This window comes from Pleurodeles waltl, chromosome 1_1 (assembly GCF_031143425.1).
Source record: "Pleurodeles waltl isolate 20211129_DDA chromosome 1_1, aPleWal1.hap1.20221129, whole genome shotgun sequence".
Taxonomy (NCBI): domain Eukaryota; kingdom Metazoa; phylum Chordata; class Amphibia; order Caudata; family Salamandridae; genus Pleurodeles; species Pleurodeles waltl.
In genome coordinates, this window is record NC_090436.1 from 306085487 (window position 1) to 306099178 (window position 13692).

The 13692-nt window shown below is 47.1% G+C and overlaps 1 protein-coding gene across 7 annotated transcripts in view; it reads left to right on the forward strand.

Moving 5' to 3' along the window:
* Positions 1-13692, forward strand: part of DDX4 (DEAD-box helicase 4) — a 1597047-nt gene that overhangs the window by 773118 nt on the left and 810237 nt on the right. The window lies entirely within an intron of this gene.

The following is a 13692-nucleotide window of genomic DNA, read 5'->3' on the forward strand; positions in this document are numbered from 1 at the left end:
AACAAGGCATTGCTAGATGGATAGTCAGATGTATTCAAACATGCTATCTTAAAGCCAAGAGAGAATTGCCTATTACACCAAAGGCACACTCAACCAGAAAGAAAGGTGCTACAATGGCCTTTCTAGGAAACATTCCTATGAGCGAAATATGTAAGGCTGCAACCTGGTCTACGCCTCATACATTTACTAAACACTACTGTGTAGATGTACTAAATGCACAACAAGCTACAGTAGGCCAAGCTGTACTAAGAACATTATTCCAAACTACTTCAACTCCTACAGGCTAAACCACCGCTTTTAGGGGAGGTAACTGCTTTATAGTCTATGCTAAACATGTGTATCTGCAGCAACATATGCCATCGAACTGAAAATGTCACTTACCCAGTGTACATCTGTTCGTGGCATTAGTCGCTGCAGATTCACATGTGCCCTCCCGCCTCCCCGGGAAGCCTGTAGCCGTTTAGAAGTATATCTTAAATCTTAAACATTTGTACATTTGTAAATAATTATTATAAACTTTTTATGTACATACGTATTCACTCCATTGCATGGGCACAATTTATAGCAAACAACTCCAGCCCCACCCTCTGCGGGGAAAACAATCTAAGATGGAGTCGACGCCCATGCGCAATGGAGCCGAAGAGGGAGGAGTCCTTCGGTCCCGTGACCAAAAAAAAAAAAGACTTCTTCGAAGAAAAACAACTTGTAATACTCCGAGCCCAACACCAGGCAGCGGACTGTGCTAAACATGTGAATCTGCAGCGACTAATGCCACGAACAGATGTACACTGGGTAAGTGACATTTTCATTCTATCACTTGTATCTAGTGGCTTTTCATCCCCTAGGGTGGCAGATCAGACATCCACCCCCCAACCTCCCCCCCCCCCCCCCCCACCCCCCACCCCTAAATCTGCCACTCCCTGACCACAAGCGGTGCCTGTAGGGCTTAACGAAGACTTCATCCTTTGTCGTAGGTCTTCATCCTGGACTCTACCCCCTCCGCCTTGGACCACTCCTGGTGGCACACAGTCCTCGGGCCCCCACCACACTCACCTACCACGCACACAACCTCAGCATCATCCTCGATTCCTTGCTCTCAGTGGACCACCAAGTCTACATTGTCTCATCCTCCTGTTTCCACATGCTTCGAAAGATCTTCAAATGGATCCCCATCAAGACGAGAAGAACAGTTACCCGGCCACTCGCCAGCAGCAAGTTTGACACAGCAATGCACTACATGTCGTCATCACCAAGAAACTCCAAACGAGAGTCCAGAGAACCCAGAATGCCACAGCCAGACTCATCTTGGACTTCCCTTGACACAACCACATCACTGCCCACCTGACAGACCTCCGGTGGCTCCCAGTCAACAAAAGGATCACCTTCAAACTCCTCATGCATGCATACAAGCCCCTACACAGCAACAGGCTTGTTTACTTCAACCGCCACCTCTCCTTCTAAAACGCCAACACTGAATTGAGACCCTCCGGATGATGAGCAGCGCTTTATAAGTACCGTGATTGATTGAGTTAGTGCCGCTTGATGATGTTGGTGTGCCATTCACACACTGATATCATATCGCCAAGGGAGGAGTTGTGGATGGCAGTGGCAGCGCTTCTGCTGCCATCCACAATCAAAACACATTTGGGGGCATCTGGGGGGCAGTGCTTTCCCTGAAGCTGGGTGTTTGGTTGTGCTGGACACATCCTTAGCACCTAAGTGCCGGTACTTTGAACTTCTCCTGCATGTCCTTAGCACGAAAGGGGTTAACAGGTTCCCTTTTATGTTTTGATGTGTAAGGATTTGCCTTGGAACAAAGAGTAAAATGATATGAAACTTGTAGGAGGCTGGCCTGGTGTGTAGTGGGTACCTATGGCACTTACACCTTATACCAGGTCCAGTTATCCCTTGTTAGTGTAGTGTAGGCAGTGTCTAGAAGCCAGGCTCTCTAGAGATAGCTGTGGATGAACAGCCAAGGCTTATCTAGTAGACATGCAAAGCTCATGTAATACCAACAACACAACATGCAGCAAGCTCATAGATAATGCACCAAATCCCTAGAAGTACCCTTTAGTTGTAGGTATCAGAAAACGTGCAACTCCACCTTGGCCCCTACTGCATAAAGAGCCTATGAGGCAGGAAAGCCCCAAACACAGCAAAATGAAAAAGTTTGTGCACCGCTAGGAACACAATTATTTAAATACAGTTAGCAAAGAGTCTAATACTCCAGTGATGATGAGGAAGCAAATCTACATTTTATTACTGTTCAATTCTGATACTTGGTATTCACACAGAAGTCTTATTGCATCATAAAGTACATAGGATTGACAGCCAGCGCATTTCGCCCATCAACAAAGGGCTTCTTCAGGGCTGTAACGTAACATAGAACATAAATATACAGATATACAGAAAAATGAAAAAATGAAAGAAGAGAAATTAGCAAAATGAGTACGAAAATGATAATGTGCTGCATAACAACATGACCAAAAAACTATTGTAAACTGTACAAACATACGTAAAAGAGCATAATCATTCCCAGGTAATATCAAAACGAAATAAGAAGTATCTTTACACATTCTAAGGCATGCGGCATACAATAAGTAGGGAAGAACCGGCAAGGAAAACTACAGAAGATTAAAGGAGATGGTTCGGTACTGTGAAAGCCCCAAAAAACACACAATTTCCACCAAGTGTGTATCAATATTCAAAGTCAAGAGAAGATGAATGTGAAGAAATTATATTAGAGAAAGTGGTCGTGTCAAAATGGTATACAAGAGCCAGATACCCAGGAAGACTGAGATTCCACCGGGTAGAAGGCCAGGGTAAAAGAAAGACAATATGGAGAAATAATACCAGGTAAGTAAAATAGACGTACCACAGTAGTGTCCAGTCAGTCATAAGAAATGAAGCAATCATGGATAAGTTATCTGACAAGGGGAAACGTGGAAGATAAGTACAAAGGCCAAGCTACAGTTCCTAACCTGCTCATATTGAAGTATCAAAACAGATAGAAGGTGGAAAAAGTAGATCATAACGACTATCAGAATTAAATAAGTGCCAAAAGTCAAAGGAAAAACAGGAAAAGATCACTCATAATGTGCCCGTCCCACCATAAATAATACAATAGGAACAAACGTGCTGAGAATGAACCGTCAGGCGTAATAGTAAAACACAGGAACAATTCTGTCCTGAGTGTTAAAGATTATAGATTACAACTGCCCCACACATAGTAAAGAAAGGGGAAAGGGAAATATCTTACCGAGAAAATATACAGTACAACTGCCCCACACTTAGTAAGGAAAGGGAAAAACAGAAAAACAAATATTTTACCGAATGAGCATTGTAGAGCAGAGTCAAAAGTGGCCCATGATCAGTAGCAAGGTTAAGGGGCCGTTTTTTTCATTCTGGGGCCGGTAAATTGTAAATGCCGGTCCCCAAAGCGTAGATGCAAAGAGAAACCCTGCAAAAAACGGAGTTTAAGTAATGAAGCAAATCCGGAAAGTCCGGATATGACAAAACTAGAAAGTGAAGAAGGACAACTCGGGGTGGCCATCTTGAAAGGATTCAAGTGCCGCTCCTAAGCAGTGTTTAACCCCTTCGCTGCCAGGCCTTTTCCCCCTCCTGTGCCGAGCCTTTTTTTGGCTATTTGGGGCAGTTTGCGCTTAGGCCCTCATAACTTTTTGTTCACATAAGCTACCCACACCAAATTTGCGTCCTTTTTTTTCCAACATCCTAGGGATTCTAGAGGTACCCAGACTTTGTGGGTTCCCCAGAAGGAGGCCAAGAAACTAGCCAAAATACAGTGAAAATTTCGTTTTTTTTTTTCTTCAAAAAAAGGGGCTGCAGAAGAAGGCTTGTGGTTTTTTCCCTGAAAATGGCATCAACACAGGGTTTCAGGAACAGGCAGACTTGAATCAGAAAACCCAATTTTTCAACACAATTTTGCCATTTTACTGGGACATACCCCATTTTTACGATTTTTTGTGCTTTCAGCTTCCTTCCAGTCAGTGACAGAAATGGGCATGAAACCAGTGCTGAATCCCAGAAACCAAAACATTTCTGGAAAGTAGACAAATTTCTGAATTCAGCAAGGGGTAATTTGTGTAGATCCTACGAGGGTTTCCTACAGAAAATAACAACTGAAAAAAAAAAATATTGAAATTGAGGTGAAAAAATCTGCAATTTTGCTCTACGTTTTACTCTGTAACTTTTTTCTGCACTGTCAGATCTTTAAAAGCAATATACTGTTACGTCTGCTGGACTCTTCTGGTTGCGGGGATATATAGGGCTTGTAGGTTCATCAAGAACTCTAGGTACCCAGAGCCAATAAATGACTTGCACCCTGCCTTGGGTTTTCATTCTATATCGGGAATACAGCAATTCATTTGCTGAAATATAAAGAGTAAAAAATAGCTATCAAGAAAATCTTTGTATTTGCAAACTGGGCACAAGATAAGGTGTTGAGGAGCAGTGGTTATTTGCACATCTCTGAATTCCGGGGTGCCCATACTAGCATGTGAATTACAGGGCATTTCTCAAATAGACGTCTTTTTTACACACTCTCTTATATTTGGAAGGAAAACATGTAGAGAAAGACAAGGGGCACTAACACTTGTTTTGCTATTCTATGTTCCCCTAAGTCTCACGATAAAAATGATACCTCACTTGTGTGGGTAGGCCTAGCGCCCACGACAGGAAATGCCCCAAAACACAATGTGGACACATCCCATTTTTTGACAGAAAACAGAGGTGTATTTTGAAAAGTGCCTACCTGTAGATTTTGGCCTCTAGCTCAGCCGGCACCTAGGGAAACCTACCAAACCTGTGCATTTTTGAAAAAGACACCTAGGGGAATCCAAGATGGGGTGACTTGTGGGGCTCTGACCAGGTTCTGTTACCCAGAATCCTTTGCAAACCTCAACATTTGGCTAAAAAAACACATTTTCCTCACATTTCGGTGACAGTTCTGAAATCTGAGAGGAGCCCCAAATTTCCTTCCACCCAGCGTTCCCCCAAGTCTCCCGATAAAAATGGTACCTCACTTGTGTGGGTAGGCCTAGCGCCCACGAAAGGAAATGGCCCAAAACACAACATGGACACATCACATTTTTTCACAGAAAACAGTGCCTAACTCTGGATTTTGGCCTCTAGCTCAACCGGCACCTGGGGAAACCTAGCAAACCAGCACATTTCTGAAAACTAGAGACCTATGGGAATCAAAGATGGGGTAACTTGTGGGGCTCTGACCAGGTTCTGTTACCCAGAATCCTTTGCAAACCTCACAATTTGGCCCAAAAAACACTTTTTCCTCTAATTTCGGTGACAGAAAGTTCTGGAATCTGAGAGGAGCCACAAATGTCCTTTCACCCAGCGTTCCCCCAAGTCTCCCGATAAAAATGGTACTTCACTTGTGTGGGTGGGCCTAGCGCCCACGAAAGGAAATGGCCCAAAACACAACGTGGGCCCAAAAAAAGCATTTCTCTTCAGATCGCGCTGGAAGCTGAGCTTCCAGCACGATGGGGGAGGCCCTGTGACAATCAGCGCGCGCTGACGTCACAGTGGGGTGTTGGGGGTGGAAGGGGAAGGGCTTCCCCTTCCAGCCCTGACTTCAACACCACAGAGGGAGCGCTAGCGCTCCCTCTGGGCTGTGTGCCGCAGGACGTAACCATTACGTCCGCGGCACAGAAGGGTTTAAAGACATCGAAGGGCTGTGCAATAGAAACAAAGGAAAGAAAAAGGGAAATGGACATCACAACAGTTAAAGTGAACAGAAGTCAATAAAGGACAAACCCTGGTGGTCATCTTGGGGGTATTAGAAAGGCGATCCTGTTAAAAAAAAAAAAAGAAATCCAGGGACACCTAAGGGCAGTACACCATCACAGTAAAAATAAAGTAAAAATGTAAAAATGGGAGGGGAAATAAAGTGGCTATCCTATAATCATAAGCTAATTAGCATGTGACGGACTGGATACTGTAATGTACCGGAAGTGTAAAAAGAACGTAAAGCGAAACATGGAAAAGTAAATGAGGGGAGAGGGGGAGAAGAAAAGACCCATATAGCCATAAGGGAATCCAAAGTGCTAATAAAACCATGAACATGGATAACAAAGGCCAAATTTTACAGTCTAAGTGCGACCCATAATAGTAGGCCATTCATGCCCATCCAAAAATGGAAGAACATTGCGCCACTGATGATGCAGCGTTACAAGAGACAGATTTAGATGTAAACAATTTATAGAGACATTCACATGTATGTGGGCAATATTAATATCAATACATCATGCTGTGGACCCTTTTACAAACAATTATAAGCTGACTCAAAAATCATAAGACAATATGCAGTCAATCGCTGAATATTGTAGTCTATACAAATAATGTCATATTGACAAAGACAGAGAAAGTATATTATATAACATTGTGTAATTCATAAAAAGTATTATGGCCCAGATCATGCAATACCACTGCAGTCGCAAAGTACTCACACACATGAAAGAAAATACTCAGTGTTACAAAAATAAAAGTACTTTATTTTGGTGACAAAAATGCCAAAAATACTATAGACTGTACTCCCTTAGGAGGTAAGTAATAAACAAAAATATATTCACTAGTATGCACACATAAGCATAAAAACAGTTAGCAACCAGTGCAATTAGTGAAAATCACAGTAGTTAGAAATGGGCCTAGTAGGAGCACAAAGCATATACTAAGAAAGCGGAATGCGAAAGTCGGTCTCCCACCTAGGCAGGTGTAGTGTGCAGAGGAGAGCTGAGAGTATTAGAAAACCCCAACCCATTACAGTGACAAGGAAAGAAGGAGTAAATTACAGTAACTTTCCCTGAACACACGCAAATAAGAATTCTGCAAAACCCAGAAGAGACTGCAAGACACCAACAGTGGATCCCTGGACAAGAAGTCCTGTGGAAGAAGGGGGACCAAGTCCAAGAAGCACAGAAGAGTCCAGGAAGAACAGGAGCTCCCACTAACCCGGGTGAAGGTGCAAAAGGAGAACCACGAGTGAAGAAGAAAAGTCAGCACTGCACCCAAGAAGACTAAGTCGGGTTCCTGGAGGGTGCAAGTGATGTCCCATGCTGGATGGAGGATTGCAGTCAGGTTTACTTTGTCGGAGTCCATCAACAAGCCTTGGCACATGCAAAGCTTGCGGTTAGCAGAAAATGGCGCTGCCTGGGACCAGGAAGGACCAGAGGAACTCTACCCAGGAGGGGAGCCAGAGGGGGCCCTCAGCAACTCAGAGAGCCCACGTAAGACCAGGCAGCGCACACCGTACTCCGACAGCACAGGGAAAAGAAAGTTGCAAAAGAGGCCCTCGCAGCACTACGACAAAGGCTCCCACGGCACTGGAGAACCATTCAGGAAGCTGTGCGTCGCAGGGAAGAGTGCTGGGGGCCGGAGCTACAAGGCTCATGAAGGTCTTGGAGAAAGGATGCCAGTAAGCCTTGGCAGCTGCAAAAGACGCAGTGCATGGGGGCACTCTGTTGCGTGGGGAGGCAAGGTCTTAACCTCCACCAAAGTGGGACAGCTGAAAGAGAGGACTGTCGGGACCACATCAGTCCACCACCTGTGATGCAGGATCCATGTAGCTTGGGCAGGAGAGGGGATTTATGCAGCCGGTCGTCATCGCAGTTGGTGCGTGCAGAAGCAGGGGAGTGACTCTTTCACCCCATGAGAGGTTCCTTCGCTTTTCTGATGCAGGCTGAAGACTGGCTGTCTTCAGAGGATGCATGACCGGGAAACCCTTGCAGTTGCTGGCTAGAGCCAGAGATAGAATGTTGCAGAAGGCATCTTGCTTCTTTGTTGCAGCTTGTAGAGTTCCTGGAGGGTCCAGATGCAGTTTTAGTCACCTGCTGTCACTGGCCACTTAGATGCTACCAGAGTTCCCTGCCAGCCTTGAATCCAAGTTAGCAAAACCCAGGAACCCTCTGAAGGAGCTCTGAGACCACCCTTGGGGTGGTGATGGACAGGGGAGTGGTCACTCCCCTTTCATTTGTCCAGTTTCGCACCAGAGCAGGGTCTAGGGTCCCTGAACCGGGTGTAGACTGGTTTATGCAAGGAGAGCACCAAATGTGCCTTTCAAAGCATTTCCAGTGGCTTGGGGAGGCTGCCCCTCCCAAGCCTGTAACACCTATTTCCAAAGAGAGAGGGTGTAACACTCCTCTCCCAAAGGAAATCCTTTGATCTTCCTTCCTGGGCTCAAGCTTTTCAAGGAACAAGAAAGCAGAAACCGGTCTGTGAGGTGGCAGCAGCTGTGGCTGCCTAGAAAACCTCAAAAGGCTGGAATGGCAATACTGGAAGTCCTCTAAGGAGCCCCCAAAGTGCATGGGATCATACAACCAATGCTTTCAAAATCCTTGGAGTATGGTTCCAACATGTTTGATACTAAACATGCCTATGTTCGGAGTTACCTTTATGTAGCTGGAGATAGGTAGTGACCTGTGTCCCGTACAGATGTAACATGATGTCCCCGCACTCAGGAAGTCCAGGTAAATTGTCCTATAGGTCATTGGGGCACCTCTGCTAGTACAGGGGTGCCCTCACACACAGGTACTTTGCACCCTGTCCTCAGGGCTGGATGGCCTGCTATAGGGGTGACTTATAAGTGACCTGGTGCAGTGAAAATGGCAGTAAAAGGGTGCTTGCACCTTTTCACACAGGCTGCAATGGCAGTCCTGCGGAAACCTTGGCATGGGCTCCCTATTGGTGGCCAAATTTATGCAGCAGCCCATAGGGATCCCCTGGAGCCCCAATGCCCTGGGTACCTAGCTACCATATACTAGGGCCTTATAAGGGGGCACCGGTGTGCCAATTGTGGGTGAAAAACAGAGTTTTGGGAGAGAGATCGTAATCGCTGGAGTCCTTGTTAGCAGGATCCCAGTGAACATAGTTAAGGCAGAATATGGGGGTAACCATGCCAAGAAAGAGGGTACTTTCCTCACCCCCCCCCCGCCCCAAGGAGGGACAAGAAGGATAACCTTGTCCAGATGAGTCTTCCTTGCCTAAGTGGATTAAGTGGAAATATCTGGAGAGTCCATCTGCATTGGAGTGGTTACTCCCAGGTTTATGTTCCACTGTAAAGTCCATACCCTGCAGGGAAGTGGCCCACCTCAACAATGGTATCAACGTGTTCAAGGCCCAGTAAACGCCTCCCTCTCTATGGCTGACCAGCTGTTTTGCTGTTTTATATGGGGGTCAACCTTCCTCCGATAAAAGCTACTGGTTGATCCTGGCCCTCTGTATTAAGCTGTGAAAGAACTGCCCCCACCCTTACCTCTGATTCATCAGTCTGAACTATGAACTTCTTGGAGTAGTTTTGTCTCTTTAGAGCATGTGCAGATCACATGGCCTATTTAAGTTCCTCAAAAGCTTTTTGACAGCTGTCTGTCTATAATACCTTATTTTCTCTGAGGTGAGGTCATTTAGAGGGGCAACAGTGGAGCCATAGTTCTTAATGAACCTCCTGTAATATCCACTGCAACCTATAAAGTCTCTGACCTGGGTCTGTGTGGTAGGGGGAGTCCACTTCCAAATGGTTTGAATCTTCCCCTGTAGTGGCTGAATCTGTTCCCCACCTTCCAGATGTCCCAGATAAACCACTTTCCCCTGTTCTATCTGGCACTTTGAAGACTTGATAGTGAGGTCTGCTTTTGCAGACCCTCCAAAACCTCCCCTAGGTGGACCAGGTGGTCATCCCAGGTAGAGCTGAAGACAGGTATATCATCTAGATATGCTGCACCAAAGGCGTCCAGACCTTGGAGGACTGTATTCACCAACCTCTGAAAAGTGGTAGGTTCATTCTTCAGACCAAAATGCATTACTGTGAATTGGAAGTGCCCTCCAAATGGTTGAAAATGCTGTCTTTTGTTTAGCATCTTCTAATAACTTAATCTGCCAATAGCCTGCAGTACTGTCAGAAGTACTGACATACTTGACAGATGCAAGTTGTAAGGAAATGACTCCTTGGCATGGTTACCCCCTGACTTTTTGCCTTTTGTTGATGCCAGTTATGATTAAAAGTGTGCTGGGACCCTGCTAACCAGGCCCCAGCACCAGTGTTCTTTCCCTAAACTGTATCTTTGTTCCCACAATAGGCACAGCCCTGGCACACAGATAAGTCCCTTGCAAATGGTACCTCTAGTACCAAGGGCCCTGTGGCCAGGGAAGGTCTCTAAGAGGTGCAGCATGTATTACGCCACCCTGGGGACCCTTCACTCAGCACATGCGAACTGCCTATCAGCTTGTGTGTGCTGGTGGGGAGAAAATGACTGTCAACATGGCACTCCCCTCAGAGTGCTATGCCCACCTCACACTGCCTGTGGCATAGGTAAGCCACCCGTCTTGTAGGGCCTTATAGCCCTAAGGCAGGGTGCACTATTCCACAGGTGAGGGCATAATTGCATGAGTACTATGCCCCTACAGTGTCTAAGCAAAACCTTAGACATTGTACGTGCAGGATAGCCATAAAGAGTATATGGTCTGGGAGTTTGTCAGATATGAACTCAACAGTTCCATAATGGCTACACTGAAATCTGGGACGTTTGGTATCAAACGTCTCAGCACAATAAATGCACACTGGTGCCAGTATGGAATTTATTGTAAAATGCACCCAGAGGGCATCTTAGAGATGCCCCCGAATACCAGTCCGACTCCTAGTGGTCGGCTGACCAGTTTCTACCAGCCTGCCACAACCAGACGAGTTTCTGGCCACATGGGGAACAGTGCCTTTGTGACTCTGTGGCTAGGAACAAAGCCTGTACTGGGTGGAGGTGCTTCGCACCTCCTCCTGCAGGAACTGTAACACCTGACGGTGAGCCTCAAAGGCTCATGCCTTTTGTTACAGCACCCCAGGGCATCCCAGCTAGTGGAGATGCCTGCCCCTCCGGCCACAGCCCCCACATTTGGCGACAAGGCCGGAGGAGATAATGAGAAAAACAAGGAGGAGTCACCTACCAATGAGGACAGCCCCTAAGGTGTCCTGACTGGAGGTGACCCCTGCCTTTAGAAATCCTCTTGGTTTTGGAGGATTCCCTCAATAGGAATAGGGATGTGCCTCCCTCTCCTCTGGGAGGAGGCACAAAGAGGGTGTAGGCACCCTCCAGGACAGTAGCCATTGGCTACTGGCCCCATACCTAAATACACCCCCCTAAATTCAGTATTTAGGGGCAACCCTGAACCCAGGAAATCGTATTCCTGCAGCCTGAAGAAAGAAGGAGGGCTGCTGACCTGAAACCCCCGCAGAGACGACGGAGACACCAACTGACTTGGCCCCAGCCCTACCGGCCTGTCTCCAGACTCAAAGAACCTGCACAGCGACGCATCCGACGGGACCAGCGACCTCTGAGGACTGCCCTGCACCTAAAGGACCAAGAATCTCCCGAGAACAGCGGCACTGTTCAGAAACTGCAACAACTTTGCAACAAAGAAGCAACTTTTAAAGAGACTCTCCCTTCCCGCTGGAAGCGTGAGACTTCACACTCTGCACCCGTCGCCCCGGCTCGAGTAAAGGAGAACCAACACTGCAGAGGGGACTCCCAGACGACTCCAATGACGTGGACACCCTGAGTCGACCTCCCTGCACCCCCACAGCAAATGCCTGCAGAGAGGATCCAGAGGCTCCTCCTGACCGTGACTGCTTAGTAACAAAGGAACCAAACCCCTGGACCAAGCACTGCACCTGCAGCCCCCAGGACCGAGAGGAACCACCTACCAGTGCAGTAGTGACCAGCAGGCGGCCCTCATCCCAGCCCAGTCGGTGGCTGGCCCTAGAAGCCCCCCTGTTCCCTGCCTGCATCGCCTAAGCAACCACCGGGTCCCTCCATTGCTTTCAATAGCAAACCAGAGTCCTACTTTGCCTACTGCACCCAGCTGCCCTCGTGCCGCTGAGGGTGTGTTTTTGTGGGCTAGCGTGTCCCCCCCCCCCCCCCCCCCCTCTCCCCCCCCCAAGTGCTCTACAAAAAACCCCTGTTCTGCTCCCCGAGGACGCAGGTACTTAACTGTAAGCAGACTAGGACCGGAGCACCCCTGTTCTCCATAGGCACCTATGTGTTTTGGACCCCCCCCCTTTGACCTCTGTACCTGACTGGCCCTGTGTTGCTGGAGCTGTGGCTTTGGGGTTGCCTTGAACCACCAAAGGTGGGCTGCCTATGCCCAGGAGACTGACTGTGTAAGTGCTTTTCTTAACTACAAAACCTAACCAAACTTACCTCGCCCAGGAACTGTTGATTTTAACACTGTGTCCACTTTTATAATAGCTTATTACCATTTGAACCAAAACTGTGTGTACTACTGTTTTAAATCACAGTTCTATACTTACCTGTGTGAAGTACCTTGCATTTTATGTACTTACCTCAAATCTTGAATCTTGTGGTTCTGAAATAAAATAAGTAAAGATATTTTTCAATACAAAACCTGTTGGCCTGTAGTTAAGTCTTTGAGTGTGTGTTCCTCATTTATTGCCTGTGTGTGTACAACAAATGCTTAACACTACCTTCTGATAAGCCTACTGCTCGACCACCCTACCACAACGCAGAGCATTAGTATTATCTATATTTTGCCACTATCAACCTCTAAGGGGAACCCTTGGACTCTGTGCACAGTATCTCTCACTTTGAGATAGTATATACAGAGCCAACTTCCTACACTAGTTTCTCAGGTTCCTGGTAACCTCACAAGAAGAAAGAAGGACTGCCAAGCTCAAACCCCAACGGAAAAGACGGAAGATGAAAACTGACATGGCCTCATCCCTACCGGCCTTTCTCCAGCTTCAAGAGCCCTGCAAAAGAAAGTGCGTGTCCTGCGGGTCGAGCAACCTTTGAGAAGCCTCCTGAAGACTTCCTGCATCACAGCGGACCAAGAACTCATGTGGACAGGGGCCCTGTCCAAGGGGAAACTCCATCTCGGGACCAAAGAACCACCCTGGATCTGCGAATCCTGATGCCCACGGTCCGAATCCAGGTGGCCCAACCGACTGGAGCTGATCCCCAGGCAATTCTAAGCAAGTGCCCACCCTGGGTTGACCCCTCTAGTCCACCACAACAATGCCGGCAGACTGAATCCAGAGGGCCCCCCTGAGCCCGACAGAACTGACGAAGATTCTAGATGCCAAAAGATACCCCCTCCCCTAGCCCGACTGCTTGGACTTCACCTGCAGCATCTTTGTGGCCCCCAGGTCCCACTATAGGAAAGAATTGGGAGCCTGATGCTGTGTTTGCACCACGCACCTGGCTGCCCCAGTGCCTCTGAGGATGTGCGTTTGGTGATAACCAGTGGCCCCCTCTGGTGCTCCTCTAAACCCCCCAGGCTGCCCTCAGAAGACACAGACCTGATTATAAGTGTCCCCAGTCTCCATCAAAGCCCATGTTAAAGTTGCCTCATCTTTGACCTCTGCACCCAGCTGGTCCCATATTGCTTGTGGTGAGTTTTTGAGGTTAACTTGAACTCCAACCTATGGACTTCCTAACCCTGGGAGACTAGATCTCGAAGTCTTGTACTTAACTTCAAATCGTACTAACTTTTCTTCCCCACCCCCTCCCTAGGAATAGTTAATGAAAATTGCACTGTCAAGTTTTAAAAACGATTATTGCCATTTATTCACAAATTGTACAACTTGTCAATTCTAATCAAAGTGGTATTGATACATATGTGTAATACTTAATTATTCATGTACTTACCTGCAACTTG